Consider the following 13,466-nt stretch of genomic DNA (forward strand, 5'->3'; position numbering starts at 1 on the left):
GGATCAGTGATATGCTTTCTCTATGTTATTATTTTAGTGATAAAGCAGAGCAAGAGGAAAAGCACAACCTCTCAGTGCCGACATATGACCGAAGTATGCAGACACATTTGAAAAGAATTAATTAAAAAACTGAACACATGGCAAGAGAGATTTGAGAAGTTTGTCTTCCAAAGATTTTAAAAAGTTGACTTCCGAGAACAGTCTAAGTCGTGAGGCAGCCTATTCCCAGTTAAGAACTTTACACCTAACGTCTATTAACGTAATGAAAAAAGATTCCCTTGGACCTGGATGATTGTTCAATTAAGTGTTCGTCTGCCTAATGGCAGATTCCTCACCTTGCAATGCTGACCTTTGTATGAGATCACTCTGGATCAGCGTGGGCTGGGCAGTAGGGAGAAACACAACAGAAGGGAAAAATAACTGGAATGTGATTCAGAGCAAAGCTTTTGTCTTCCTTTGCAACATGTGATCTTATTTAGAGTTTTAAGAAGGGGATGCAAAAAATACTTTCCTGTAACGCGGTTATGCTTTTGTGATGCAAATTGATCTCATGTTTCACAGACCATAGGAAATGCTACACTATACAGCAGACTACTAAAGAGTGACCAGTCACTGATTAGTTCTTTTTATATCAGTGTTTTGACTGTGGAACAGTCTTGTTGGGTCTACTAACACCTTAAACCGTAGTGGAAGGCAATCAAGTCAGACTGAGAACTCAAATTCTCATTATAGGAAACAGCATATAGTACATAATAGATTAAGATACACATTCAGTGAAGTAAAGGTCAAGTACCACTAAGACAAGAGAAAAATGTACTGCACATTCTGCTTATATTATGCTTAAATTATAAAGCAGGTTCTTTGTCAAATGTGTATTCTGGTATTCCCAGAAAAGAACTTCATGGTACTGAGGATTTAGATTATTTATCTTTTTAAAAATCAAAATATTTATCATACTAAACTCACTTGAAGTAAACAAATTTGGTGTAAAGATAGTTATTTAAAGAGAGATAATATTTTATCTCTGCCAGTAGTAGCAGTATATGTGAAAAAGCCAATCAATTCTGTCATGGACCAGGATGGTGGTTAAGAAATGGAAAACATTTCTCCTGGCAGGTTCACTATTCATTTCTGACACCTGGCTGGTACAATATTGAGCACTTAAATTTATGGAAGATGATAGTCTGAAAATAAAGCATTATGCTTTCATCCACAGAACCCCCTTCTGAATTTCTTCACAGCTGATTTGTACAACTTTTTTTTTTTAGTAAAGGATTTACTTCAGAAAGTTTCCTTGTAACTGCTTGGTTATACATGGATAGCCATTCGCCTTTCATGCTTGTAAAAATTGTATGAGATCTACCTAGAAGCCTTCTGCATCTGTTACAAGACTAGGTTGTTTTTGTTTTCCTTTGTATTTGATGGGTAATTTAATCTACAAGCAGAAAGCATATTTTGCTTGCATATTGTTTGTAGCAAAGGCTGACATTTTACTAAAGTTTTTTGGCACTGAAACTTGCAAGTCTACTGTTGGCAAGAAAACACTCTCCCACCTACTGAAAGAACAATAGGAACCTGATTTTTTAAATGACGCTCAACAGATGAAACAGGTAGACTCCTTCCACAACCCTACATTTATTCATTTTTCTATATTGCAGTTGCCTTTAAAATGCTAGAATTGTATAAAATTGGTCATACAGCCCCTACTGGAAACAAGCTTCCTTTTTTTACTCGCTATATAAACACACAATTGCAGAAATCCCAGAAGTGTTTATTTTCATGTTCCATAGCCTGTGTCCAGAAGTTTTTATTTGTTTTACTAGCTGTAGTGAAAACTAACCTACATGTGTTTTTCTGTAGATTAGCAAACCTATACAGAAAATAAGTGCTCAAAGACAACAAAACACCCCACATTTCTTGCAAATGCCAGAATTCGATATATTTCAAAACTGGTCAGCTACAGTGCCACAGTGAAATAGCCTGATACTAAGAACTGTACAATATTTGCATCTCCATTTAACCTTGATTTTCTGTCTGGGTGCTGAGCCCTGAAAAATCAAAGCTGGTTTGTTTAAATGCTTTCATACTATTCTTGCTTATGGGATCGACTGCAGGATTTGGGGAAAAAAAAATCTGTGTGATTTCAAGCTGAAATCTCATGGGAATTGAAGTCATTTGAGTAATGGCCAAGATTTTCAAAGAGACCTAGAGTATCTCTGATTCCTCCTTCTGAGAAAGGCAGAATCAATATGCTGTAGACACATTAATTAGCTAGTCTAATTAAGGTTTTATAAAAATTTGCAAATAAATGACTTTATCTTCTTTTGTATGAAACGTTCTTTGTTATACTCTGTTATGTGTGCTTGTTAAAAGACCACCCACAGTGGCAGTATAGAAGGATTTTACTACTTGGGCATAGATTGAAGTGCATGAAATGCAGAAAATCTGCAATCACTTTGCAGTTGTGCTACAGGCCTTTGGTGCAGTACAGCACATGCACCAACTTGGGAGCAAAGGCACTTGCTCTGTTGGCAGTCCAGAAGGGCAAGTCCTGAGAAGAGTTAAATTAGAGGGGATCTGTAAAGCTGCTTTGGGTGAAAATCAAAGCTATACGGGGGGAAAAGACTTTCAGGGACACATCTTTAATACAAATTTTGAGAAATATTTGACTCTGTAGTTTTAAATGAACATTTAATTTAGCTGGACCAATGCACTGACTCCATTTGATTGCATTTTTTCTAACAGATAAATTTGAAATGTCTTTATGTGGTAAAGGAGAGCCGTACTCAATACAAAGTGTTTTAATATCTGGGCAAAATTTATAGCAATAAAGATGGGTTGTGTAGATGGTCCACATTTAACATTGTTAAAAACAGTTGTGAAATCCCTATCTTATCCATTCTGTATTACAGTTTATTCTTCAGAAAGTAGAGGGAGAGAATTAACAGGGGGAAAAAAAAGAAAAAAAATGACAACTAAATTAGCTGGTTTACAGAGATTACTAAAATGTTATAATTGCATACAATTATCTGTAACTAGATAGAAAAATATGTGCCAGTGGAGATGTAACATGCAGTTACTTCAGACAGCTGTTATTTTCTACCAGAACAGTCTGTGCTCAAATACGTAAAATCAGAGTAATATGAAGGGATATTTTTATTTTTTATATTTTAAGGCTATAAATTAGCTCTCTCAATTTGTTGAGATACAATCTATATTTCTACACAGTACTGATCATTGTGGGAGAAAGTGTTTTGAAGAAACTTATAAGAACTAGATTTATTGTCCTTAATTCCCTGCTAATTCTGTGCAATTATATTTCAAGTGGGGGGTGCACAGGACCATTGCCATTTAGTGTAGTGGTCTGGTCAAGACCTAGATGTTCAGCCATGGCTGAGGAAGCAGGCAAAGCAACTGTGGTGAGTGACTGTTAGTAATTTCTGTAGAAGTTTTAAGCTAATTTGTAAGAGGGGTCTTGTCTAGCTTCCTTTCCTCCTCAGCTTTACATAATGACTCTGACCTAAAGAGTCTGATGAAGTCTGTAAATCTGGACTTGACAGGGCTGATCAGGACAGCCTGCAGACACTCTGAGCTAGTACAATTCATTCTTCATAAACACTGAATTCACTTTTGAGAGAAAGTGTGGGAAAACTCATTTGTTCTATAAAAAACATTGCCTCAGCAATGCACCCCATAGATTTACAATAACTTTTTCTTCTAGTAGCTTGCATATTGATCTTTGGTGACTACACTGTACAGTAGCCCATCTTCAGTGAACTGTTAAACTGTCATTTCCCTTTTAGAACGAGTTAACAGTGAAGTTCCAGCTCATTAATATGAGTTTTCCTATTGATTTCTGTAGCACCTGGACTTTGTGTAGTATGAAAAAGTTTTACAGCCTAGAATAGCTGTATGTTAATTACTTTGTGATACCTACACATTTGTAGAAACAGAACGTGTAATTCATATAATTTCAGTTTTTGAATAATCGAGGGCATTTTCTGAAGAGGAAAACATGAATAAGTAGGTAAAAAGATGAATAAATCCAAGTAAGTGCACAAGACAAGAAATACATGTCTCTCACTGATGGTAAAGTTATAGAAGATTATTTTAAAAAACAAGTTGGAAGAATAAGGAATGTGATCATCAGATCTTTAACACAAGAAGAATGAATGACAGTGAAAAGAGGAACAGCTGAATATGAATGTAAAAGTATGCATATGTTTTGGGGTTTTTTTAAACATGTGTGACACATAGTGCCATAACAGAGGTTTCAGTAACTTGGAGTTAGCCCCCATTTAAAGGTAAATGATGTTGTCTCTCAAAATAAACACACCAAAATGTAGAAAGAGACTGAGTCTTTGTCTTTAAGAAACACAAGTGTGAAGGTGGTGTAGCCAAATATTTTTTATACCTAATACAAATAGCAATTATTTCTAATGCAGGTGAGGGAAAAGAAAATGTTAAAAGTGAAAAACATGAGTATTCACTATGAAGTTAAACGTAGTACAAGCAAATCAGAAGGCCTTTTCAGAGTTTCACATCTGTCTTATAAAACAAACATTGTTCCTGTAAGGCCCATGTCAGGCTAAAGAAAGAAGAATAGAAGATTTGTCTAAAGTGCTTCTCAGTTACACAGAGACAGACAATAAGTAGTACAGTATCATTTCGAAAGATAAACCTGTTTCTCAGAGAAAGTCACAGATGTCTACATTATTAAATTGCCTTTTATGGAAAGTTTTGAAAAAGTTCTTAATCTTCATTGTGCGCTAGCTATCTCATTTTGGAACTGGCAGGATTTGTACATCCAAGTTGGCTTAAACGTTGTACAATATAATATTATTTACAGTGTTTCCAGTAAGAGGAAAAAATATTTTCTGAAGCATTAAAATCAAGTCAACACTCCATTACCTGCAATGAAAACAGACTGGAAGAAGCTCTCCCAGATTGAGGAAGAATTTATTTGCACTGCTTCTGAGGCTTGGTGTGCCACCTGTGACTGGCTCTCCCAGAACTGCTGAATGCGCACACTGCGCAAACACATAGAGCCAGGTCAGGTGCTGCATCTGGGTCTGCCTGACCCAGTAAGACATGTTGGAACCAGCAGGGCATGGCAGGCATGTTCAAACTGGCTTTGCTTCAGCACATTACCACACAAGTTGTGTCCTATTTGACCTCTCCAGGAGCCACATTCCGGGAGTACCCCAGAGCTGGTATCACCTTGTTGGACCTGAGCTGGCCTGGACTGTATCAATTTTTTTTTTCCTCTGGTCATAGTACCCATAACCCAGGCACTTGCATACAAAACCAAGGCTGCACACAATGCATGCACAATTCTTTCTTATTTACAGAATGTTTTAGCAGGTAACCCCAAGTGTATTGTCTAAAGTATTTAATTCCTCTGAAATAAGGAGGAGCTTATTCATTCTTTATTGAAGTAAGCTCCAGAACTTGCAAAAAGAAAAAAGTCCTATTCTGCAGAAACAGAAAGAACTATGCCGGGAAGCAACACCTGAGAATAACCACTGGACAACCGTTGCATGTCTGAGTAGCTGGAATCTTGTCTCAAAGAAGGTTTAGTTCCTTTGTACCAATGTGTTAGTCTTAAGTGACATGCAGAACAGGCCTAGAAAGTAAGGCATAATACTTTTCTCCAGCTGCTGTCAGTGAGGCATGTGAAAAAGAAAACATCACAAAACCTAAACAGATAGCACCAAAAATTTAAGTCAACTCCAATTCTATTTTTGTTAGCTTTGTCATTTGCTGGCATCATAAGGCACACATAGATAACATTGCCTGTCTTTTTGTATATTAGAATATTTTTAATTGCTATGTCATTAAAAATTGTGGGAGGGAAACGGGAATTTGTCTTCAGTTGACCTTGCCTTTTTGATCCCTTCAATTTCAGCTAAACCTGAAGGTAGGAGGAGAGCCATGAAAAGCATGGCAGCAGACATGGCTACAGACCTCAAATTTCAGGAAAAGAAGCATTTTGGTAAAGGAGAAATATAGGGGTTAGGATCACTACTGAGTGAAAAGATGCAGTATGGACTTTACTATATTGCCAGGGCGTCCACGCAGAGCAGAGATACTACAAATGAAAATCCAGAATATAGTAGGGCTCATAAGATTTGCAGGTTGCAGGACTGCTTGTTTTTGCAGAACTCTTTCGTTTTCTGTCAAGATAGCATATTCTTAGTTTACATCTATTTGTTGGGCGTGTCTGCTGCCTCCAGTCACTGCAGTGATGGGAACCTCATCTACCTCTAATGAATCAGCAGATACCGTGTATTGGAGAAAAGAAAGGGGAGGAAAAATTGCTTTCTTAACGACATCCTTGTAAGATGGTTGTAAACTGGCTCCATCACAATCTAGGCTAGACTAGCACTGATGTTTTCCAAAAATAAACTTCTTAAATACACAGATTTTAATTTTGTTGTACTTAGAAACGTTAAATAGTCATTTACCTCGACTTCTGCTGTTTTTTCTGATTATCAGTAGTTACTCAGAAACTCAGAACTGCCCTTGCAAGGCAGTTCCACCTTCTCCTGACTTGAGTAGTGTATTTTGCAACCAACATCATTATTCTGGATTTTTTTCTTCTAACCTTTTTTACTAGGTCACCATCTGTTACAGCAGCTGCATATTTTGTGTGAAGTAGATAGGATACTGATTTTGTATTTAGGAGCATGCACCTATGAGAACCCAGTGTCCCCCGCTGAGCAAAGACCTTAGCTGAGCATGGAGCCAGTGAGGAGGACCTCCTGAACCACCGCTATTACTCCCTGCAACCCCGGGGCGTTTTATTGTTCTTGAGACCCACTGGCATCAACTGTAGGAAGGACATTAGAAATAATGGTAAGCAGTATTGAAATATTTACAAATGTGTAATTTGGACAGGGATGTTCAGCACAATAGGCATGCCAAAGTGCTTCCAGTTTTGGAATCATTAAGATTAATCAAGTATGAGGTTTGACTCTGCAGTTGTTACTGAGTAAAGACTACAGATGTTTTTCCTTAAAGGTTACCATAGGAGTCATCTTGAATATCTTAGAATAGATGCACAGAATGATCTGAAAAAAGTAAAAGAATTAAATAGCTGATGCCAATATGCAGCTTTCAGTAAGAAGCACAGATTTAACAATATCTGTAAAATACACATGCTGAAGGAATGCTTTGCATTTAACAGATTATAGTAGAATAAATCTGTGCGAAGCCTACCGGGAAGGCAGCAGTAATACCACTGATTTAGGATGTACTGGACATATCTTTGCAGCAAGTGTCCGTAAGGAAGGCAATAACTAATCTAATTTTTGTGCGAATAAGGTGATGGGAAGTGAATTGATTGCTACTTCTTCATTATATAAAATTATGACTTGTTTGAGAAGATAGCAGTTTGGGATTTGATGTACCATTTAAAAGTACTTTTTGCTGACAATACCTTGTGATATAGTTGGAAGGATTTACTTTTTAGAAACATTGCAAAATTAAAACCAGCCAGCCACAAAAACATCTCCTTCTCCCTGCCCTTCTTTTAACTTGAAATAGCAAGTGTGTAACAGACTTCACCAGCAGTTTACACTCTTAACCACTTCCTCAATGAACCTGACCAACAAGTAGATACAGTTATGGCTGTATATGCCAGCCATATATATGGAGAATGAGTTAGTCTTATGCAGAAGTCTGTCTCCTCTATTTTTTATAGATCCATAAATAATGTGTATTTATGAAAAAGTATATATTTCCAAAGATATATACATAGAAAATAGATATACAATTATCTACATTTGTATATATTACTAATAGCAGTTAACTTTTAAGCAGTTCAGGAAATCAACTTGACTCTACAGCACCTCATGATATGCCAACCTGCTTTTAATAATAGAAAAAAAATGCAGATTTCCACTCACATGTACAAATTAAGAGGACTTCCCTGCATCTGGAAGCATTTATGTGACTGCTCGGAGAGCTAGTTGCAAGTGTGTCAAACAAATACCATGCAGCAAGGGAACTAGTTCTGCTTCAGGCACCTATGGACCACATGCAGTGCCAAGTCTGGAACCTTTTGATAGCTGCAGTTTTTTCATAGAAACTGTCTATTCACATGAATAATCAGTTTCCTTAGTGATACTCCTTTTTTTTTTTAGTAAGAACTCATCAGAAGAAAGCCCCTTTTTGTTTTAGCTGCTTTTTCAAATAGTTTCAAATTAGTTCATGACTCCATGCAGACTTAGTTCATCTGCAGGATGACAAAAAGCTTTCTTGATCACATGAATGTAATTTTCTGTTAATGAGAACTCTTGAGATTTCTAACATCAGCAGTGAATTTACAAAAATGGCTTTTTTTTTTTTTAAGATTCATTTAATGAAATACTACTAAATTAGGTCAGGCATGAAAGTTTATGGCTCATATCTCTAGAAAGAACATAACTGTTATCATTCACTAGTAATAATGTATTTTAATAACATTCATGTTAAATCTCTAAGCATCCCCATTTGCCTCTATTTAAAACTACTGTAGTATAAATGAAATACCGGTCCCATGTTTCAGATAAAGCTAAAAGTGAGTCCTGTGACTAAACTATGCTGGATGTGATTTAAAGAAAAGTTTCACTATGCTATATAGAGCTATTAATAAAATTATTTAAAAAATCAATAATGGGATTTATTCTGCTTCTTAATACTATTGATTTTTTTTTTTAGTGCAAAGAGTAGATCATATTAAGCACAATATATATTTTCTAGTTTCATTACTGAAAATGGCCTTTTTCTGTCTTTGAATAGCCAATGCTCCAAAAAGAAAAGAAAAAAGATATTTTGTTCAATGTATTACTTTCCTATCACAGTTTTGATTTTCATTTAGAGACCTGAAGAGTTTATATGGTGCATCTAATCATAATTTCTCTCTATTTCACATACCTTGCAAAAATTGTTCAACAAACTTATTTTTCTATAAAAGAAATAATAAAAGTCTGTCATTATTTGCCCATTATGCTATGAAGATTGCAAACAGACTGCATATAGCAGCTTTGTGATCATAATCACTGTCAATGGTAAACAGAAAAATTATGTTTAAAAAAAGCCAACCCTTATTTGTAATACGTAACCAGTGTTAGATTGATTTTCCTCTGGTGGGTTAATATTTAAAATAGGGTTTACAAGATTTCATTGACCAGCTGGCATTTTCTTTGCCATCCACAGGGGTTTTTTCCTCTGTCTTCAAGTGTAACAGAAGTTATTTTAATTAGTATTTCATTAGTATTAGTAATTTAATCTTTATGAGATAATTGCAGGATGGCTCTCAGGATGACTGATAAGAATTCAGGTGTAAACCTGGTATCATTGGAGCAGAGATGGTTTGACTCTGCTGGAGTTTGAGCTGTCAAATTCCTCCATGGAGAAGTAGAGACTACTAGAAAATATTTTTCTGCTCCTAGAAAATTATGGGAAATAATTTAAAAAGCAAAAAGAAATGCCCTTGTTAGGTAATTTCTGTTTCATATAACTTTTTTAACTCTAGATTAATTTAAGCTGTTTGTTATTTCAGGATGCAGAAGACTTGGTGATGGGGGAAGGCATGTGAAAGAGAAACTAACCAACAAAAGGCAAAGGTCAGGTAGAATGAATTGTTAGACTTACTAAGAAAGAATGCTGAATTCCCTTGTGCAGGTTGTTCCTCTAAAGTAAATTCTTTCTTCAGTTTGGTTTTGTGGTGCTGCAGTACTGGGCTAGACTCTAGACTAGAGACCAGTAGCATCAAGAAATCTAGTGGTAACTCTTGAAAGTTACTGAATTACAGTGTCCTACTTATGAATATTTGGAGAATATATATCCAATCTTTATTATATAAACTCCTTTGTATCAACCCTTGTGTTTCTCAGAGTGAAAGCTGCAGCATCATTCAGGGCTAGTAGGTGGTACTGGATTTTGTAAAATCCAGTTGTAAAACGCGAAAGTTTAGTGCCAGAGCTTCAGGTGGCTGTCCTTGTACTTATCAAAGAACATTCTAGCAGACCTTGATACAAACCAGGAAACCTCTTACTACAGTTTTCCACTCATTAATGGTTTTCCCAGTTGGCAGTATGGGAATAAAAGCTCTTATAAATGGATTGAAGGGGTGCGGGGAGAAATACAAGGAGAAAATAGTTATAGGAATTAATGAAGAGAGGATGAAATTTATCAGTTTTAACATAGTTGACATGCTGAATAAATGTATTTAAGGAAACATGCTGTCTTCCAAGGGATAGGAGGATCAGAATATAACATAGCACGTGTAAAAACAGCTATTGAAATAATACAAATAAAGAAATGCTTGAGAAATTTTAATATTCAATATATTGTCAACATTTGCGCTCATTTTAAGATGCTAAAATAAATTGTTAATGAATTTTCTGAACTTCTGAGAATTAGTTTCGTAAAGGCATGGACATATTTCCATGAAATCTCTGAAAAGTGCAGGTAGAGAGAAAATGAAAGCAGCAGCATCAATCTTTGTTCTAAATTTTAAACCTGAACAGTTTAGTGCTACCTGCCATTGTCCATACGTTTGCACCAGCTGGTGGTATTGTTCAGGCTTACACTATGATTCATACGCAGAGCACACTCAAAAACTGTGTATGTCAAAGATACTGTTAATTCTCTTGTAGTTTCCTACTAAGAAACTAGGGGAAAGATGGCATACGTAATGTTATCTCTGTGTTATGCCAGAGGTGTCAACTGAACAAATTGATGATTTATTTCTGTGCTGAATTAGAACAGTGTTATCACCACAATTGTCTGCTACTTACACAAAGGCAGAAAGTGCTGGCAACTATTTGGGACTTTTAAATTGTGATTTACAAGAAAGTTACCTAGACTGCTTGGTTGGGAATTTCTTCACAGCTTTGTTCCCCAGTCTCCTGTGTTTGTTATTCATCATATTTCAACTCATTCTTCTTTACCAGTTATCATCTCCTAATAGTCCAGTTTGTGGGTATGTGAGTAGGCAAGAACATTTGTCATTTTGGCTCCTTCTTTTAGTTTTAGTCTTTTTCCCTTTGTTTTCATCCTTTAAGGTCTTACCAGAAAATGCTTTAAATCTGTTCAGGTCAACAACAGAAAAAGAATATCTCTCATTTGAATAGTTTTGGCTGAATGAAAAGTAAGGGACATTTATACCATAACAAGACTGTAAGTGGTCTACATGCTAGTCCATAGTTATTAATGTAGAGCTGCAGTTCAGTGTTTACAAGTTGTAACTACCCAAATTAAATTATATCAATTAAATACATTTTAATTTAAGAAACTTGTAAGAGTTGAAAAAAAATCACTCATACACTGCAAAAGTAGGTCTGGCCATGATTAATGCAATGCTGTGTTTGTGAATGGATAAATAATTCATTATTCCATGAAATAAGTAGTCTGACTGAATATTCACAGATATTCTGTTACATGCAAATTAAGTAAATACCAATTGATCCTTGGGGTAATGTTACCAATATGGCTATGTTTTATAGTGTCTACGTGAGAAGATAAATTTGTGAGGAAAAGAGTAAGGTGAGGTCAAGCTGTGAAAAAGGCAGTCAAAACCTCTGAGGGGGCAAATGAAATGGAATTTAAACGTTCTCACACCCTGACAAGAAGGAAATATTTTGTTTATCTTTTTGTTGATAAGTTGCCTGAAAATGTGGTTGTTAATGGTACCTGAATATGATGGTGACAACGATGCTATCTCAGATCAACACATCAACAGTTTAGGGTGGTATATGAGGAGCTCAGATGCCTTGGAATCCGTTGATTACTGAAATATCGCTTGTTCATATGTCAGAAAGAAGTCATATTATATGCATCCTTTGACTCTTTAGGAACTTTCTTATGTTGGCTAACTTCATTATTTTACACAGACAAATGTGATTTTTTTTTTCTCTTTCGTCCCTTAATGCAATTGTATGAACAGAAAGATTACATGTGTACACAGTTTTTATGGTTTGCTTCTGAAGGTCCTATTTTTTTTGTCTATATACAGCTGATAATGAATCACATAAGACACATTACCAAGCATGAAACCATTGCTTTTGACATGATAAAACTGGGGAAGGGGGGAATCTGGCATTAATTTTTTTTTTTGTCTTTTTGTCTTCTTTTGACACTAATACTAATTTAATATACAGTGCTCAGTATTCCTTAGTTATTCTACGGATAACATCTGTGAAAATCCCAGATCACTCCTGGATGACCCAAAGAGGACAGAACACAGAAGATTTCATATTCCAGATCTTTTTAAACCAAAGCCTGAGGTTTTAGACTGAAATGAAATGTGGCACCTTCTGTGAACTGCATGAGAAGTAAGGGGGGAGGGCAAAGCCTCCTGCTTTCTTTAGTATCTCCTTTTTATGACATATTTCTCCTACTGTAACAAGCATTTACATTTTGAGAAGCCAGAAGTCAAGTCATTTTCTATAAACACATACTGGTAGGGAGGTGTGAACTCCTTTGACATCATTCTGATCCTGTTTGAATGTCAGTGGTTAAAAGTTCACTGCTACCATTCTGAATCCTTTAAGGAAAATTAAAGTCAAAGAGAAGCAGACAGAAAAGTTCAAAGGGGGAAAAAAAGGGGAAGGGAGAATGAGGGGAAGCAGTAGAGAGCTCTCAAGTAAAGCATGGTCAGTGGGAAGACTCAGGAAGAAATGGGGAGGTAACAAGGTGGTAATAACTGACATTCTCAATTTTCAGTGAAATGTGGATACCTGCTATATAGGTTATCCTTCTATTCCTGTCTGTTCATATAGGTCACCTCCTATGCCGGTCTACCTTCCCTGTGAATAGGATAGAGAAGTTTTTGCCTCCCTAGGAAGTAGCAAAGTTTTCTCTTAAAGAGAATCTTTAAATAGTGTATTTTTTGTTTTTAATTTTTTATATATATATGTATGCATATACATATACACATCTATATTATATGTATATGTGTACAGAATCATAGAATCATTTAGGTTGGAAAAGACCCTTAAGGTCATCGAGTCCAACTGTTCACCTAACACTGCCAAGTCCACCACCACTAAACCATGTCCCTAAGTGCCACATGTACATGTCCTTAAATATCTCCAGGGTACCAATTCCCTGGGCAGCCTGTTCCAATGCTTGACAAGCCCTTTCAACAAAGAAATTTTTCCTAATACCCAATCTAAACCTCCCCTGGCGCAACTTGAGGCCTTTTCCTCTCTATCACTTGTTACTTGGGAAAAGACAGTGACACCCACCTTGCTGTAACCTCCTTTCAGGCCGTTAGAGAGAGCGATAAGGTCTCCCCTGAGCCTCCTTCTCTCCAGGCTAAACAGTCCCACTTCCCTCAGCTGCTCCTCATAAGACTTGCATATATGTGCATACATATATGTAATATGTATATGCTATGTATTTTTAGTATGTACATATATATGCATATATATGTATAAAAGCCCCCAGATATTCTTACTTTTATTAACTGGTGC

The 13,466-nt window shown here is 36.1% G+C and overlaps 1 protein-coding gene across 2 annotated transcripts in view; it reads left to right on the top strand.

Moving 5' to 3' along the window:
• B3GALT1 (beta-1,3-galactosyltransferase 1) overlaps positions 1–13,466 on the top strand; it is a 226,899-nt gene that overhangs the window by 36,885 nt on the left and 176,548 nt on the right. The window contains exon 3 of one of the 2 annotated variants that reach the window (XM_074829020.1): positions 9,548–9,611. The exons of the other annotated variant lie outside the window; for it this stretch is intronic. The gene's annotated coding sequence lies outside the window, so the exon portion shown is untranslated. The remainder of the gene's footprint in view (positions 1–9,547; positions 9,612–13,466) is intronic. 2 annotated transcript variants of the gene reach the window in all.

Source organism: Strix aluco, chromosome 6 (assembly GCF_031877795.1).
Source record: "Strix aluco isolate bStrAlu1 chromosome 6, bStrAlu1.hap1, whole genome shotgun sequence".
NCBI classification, from domain to species: Eukaryota; Metazoa; Chordata; class Aves; order Strigiformes; family Strigidae; genus Strix; species Strix aluco.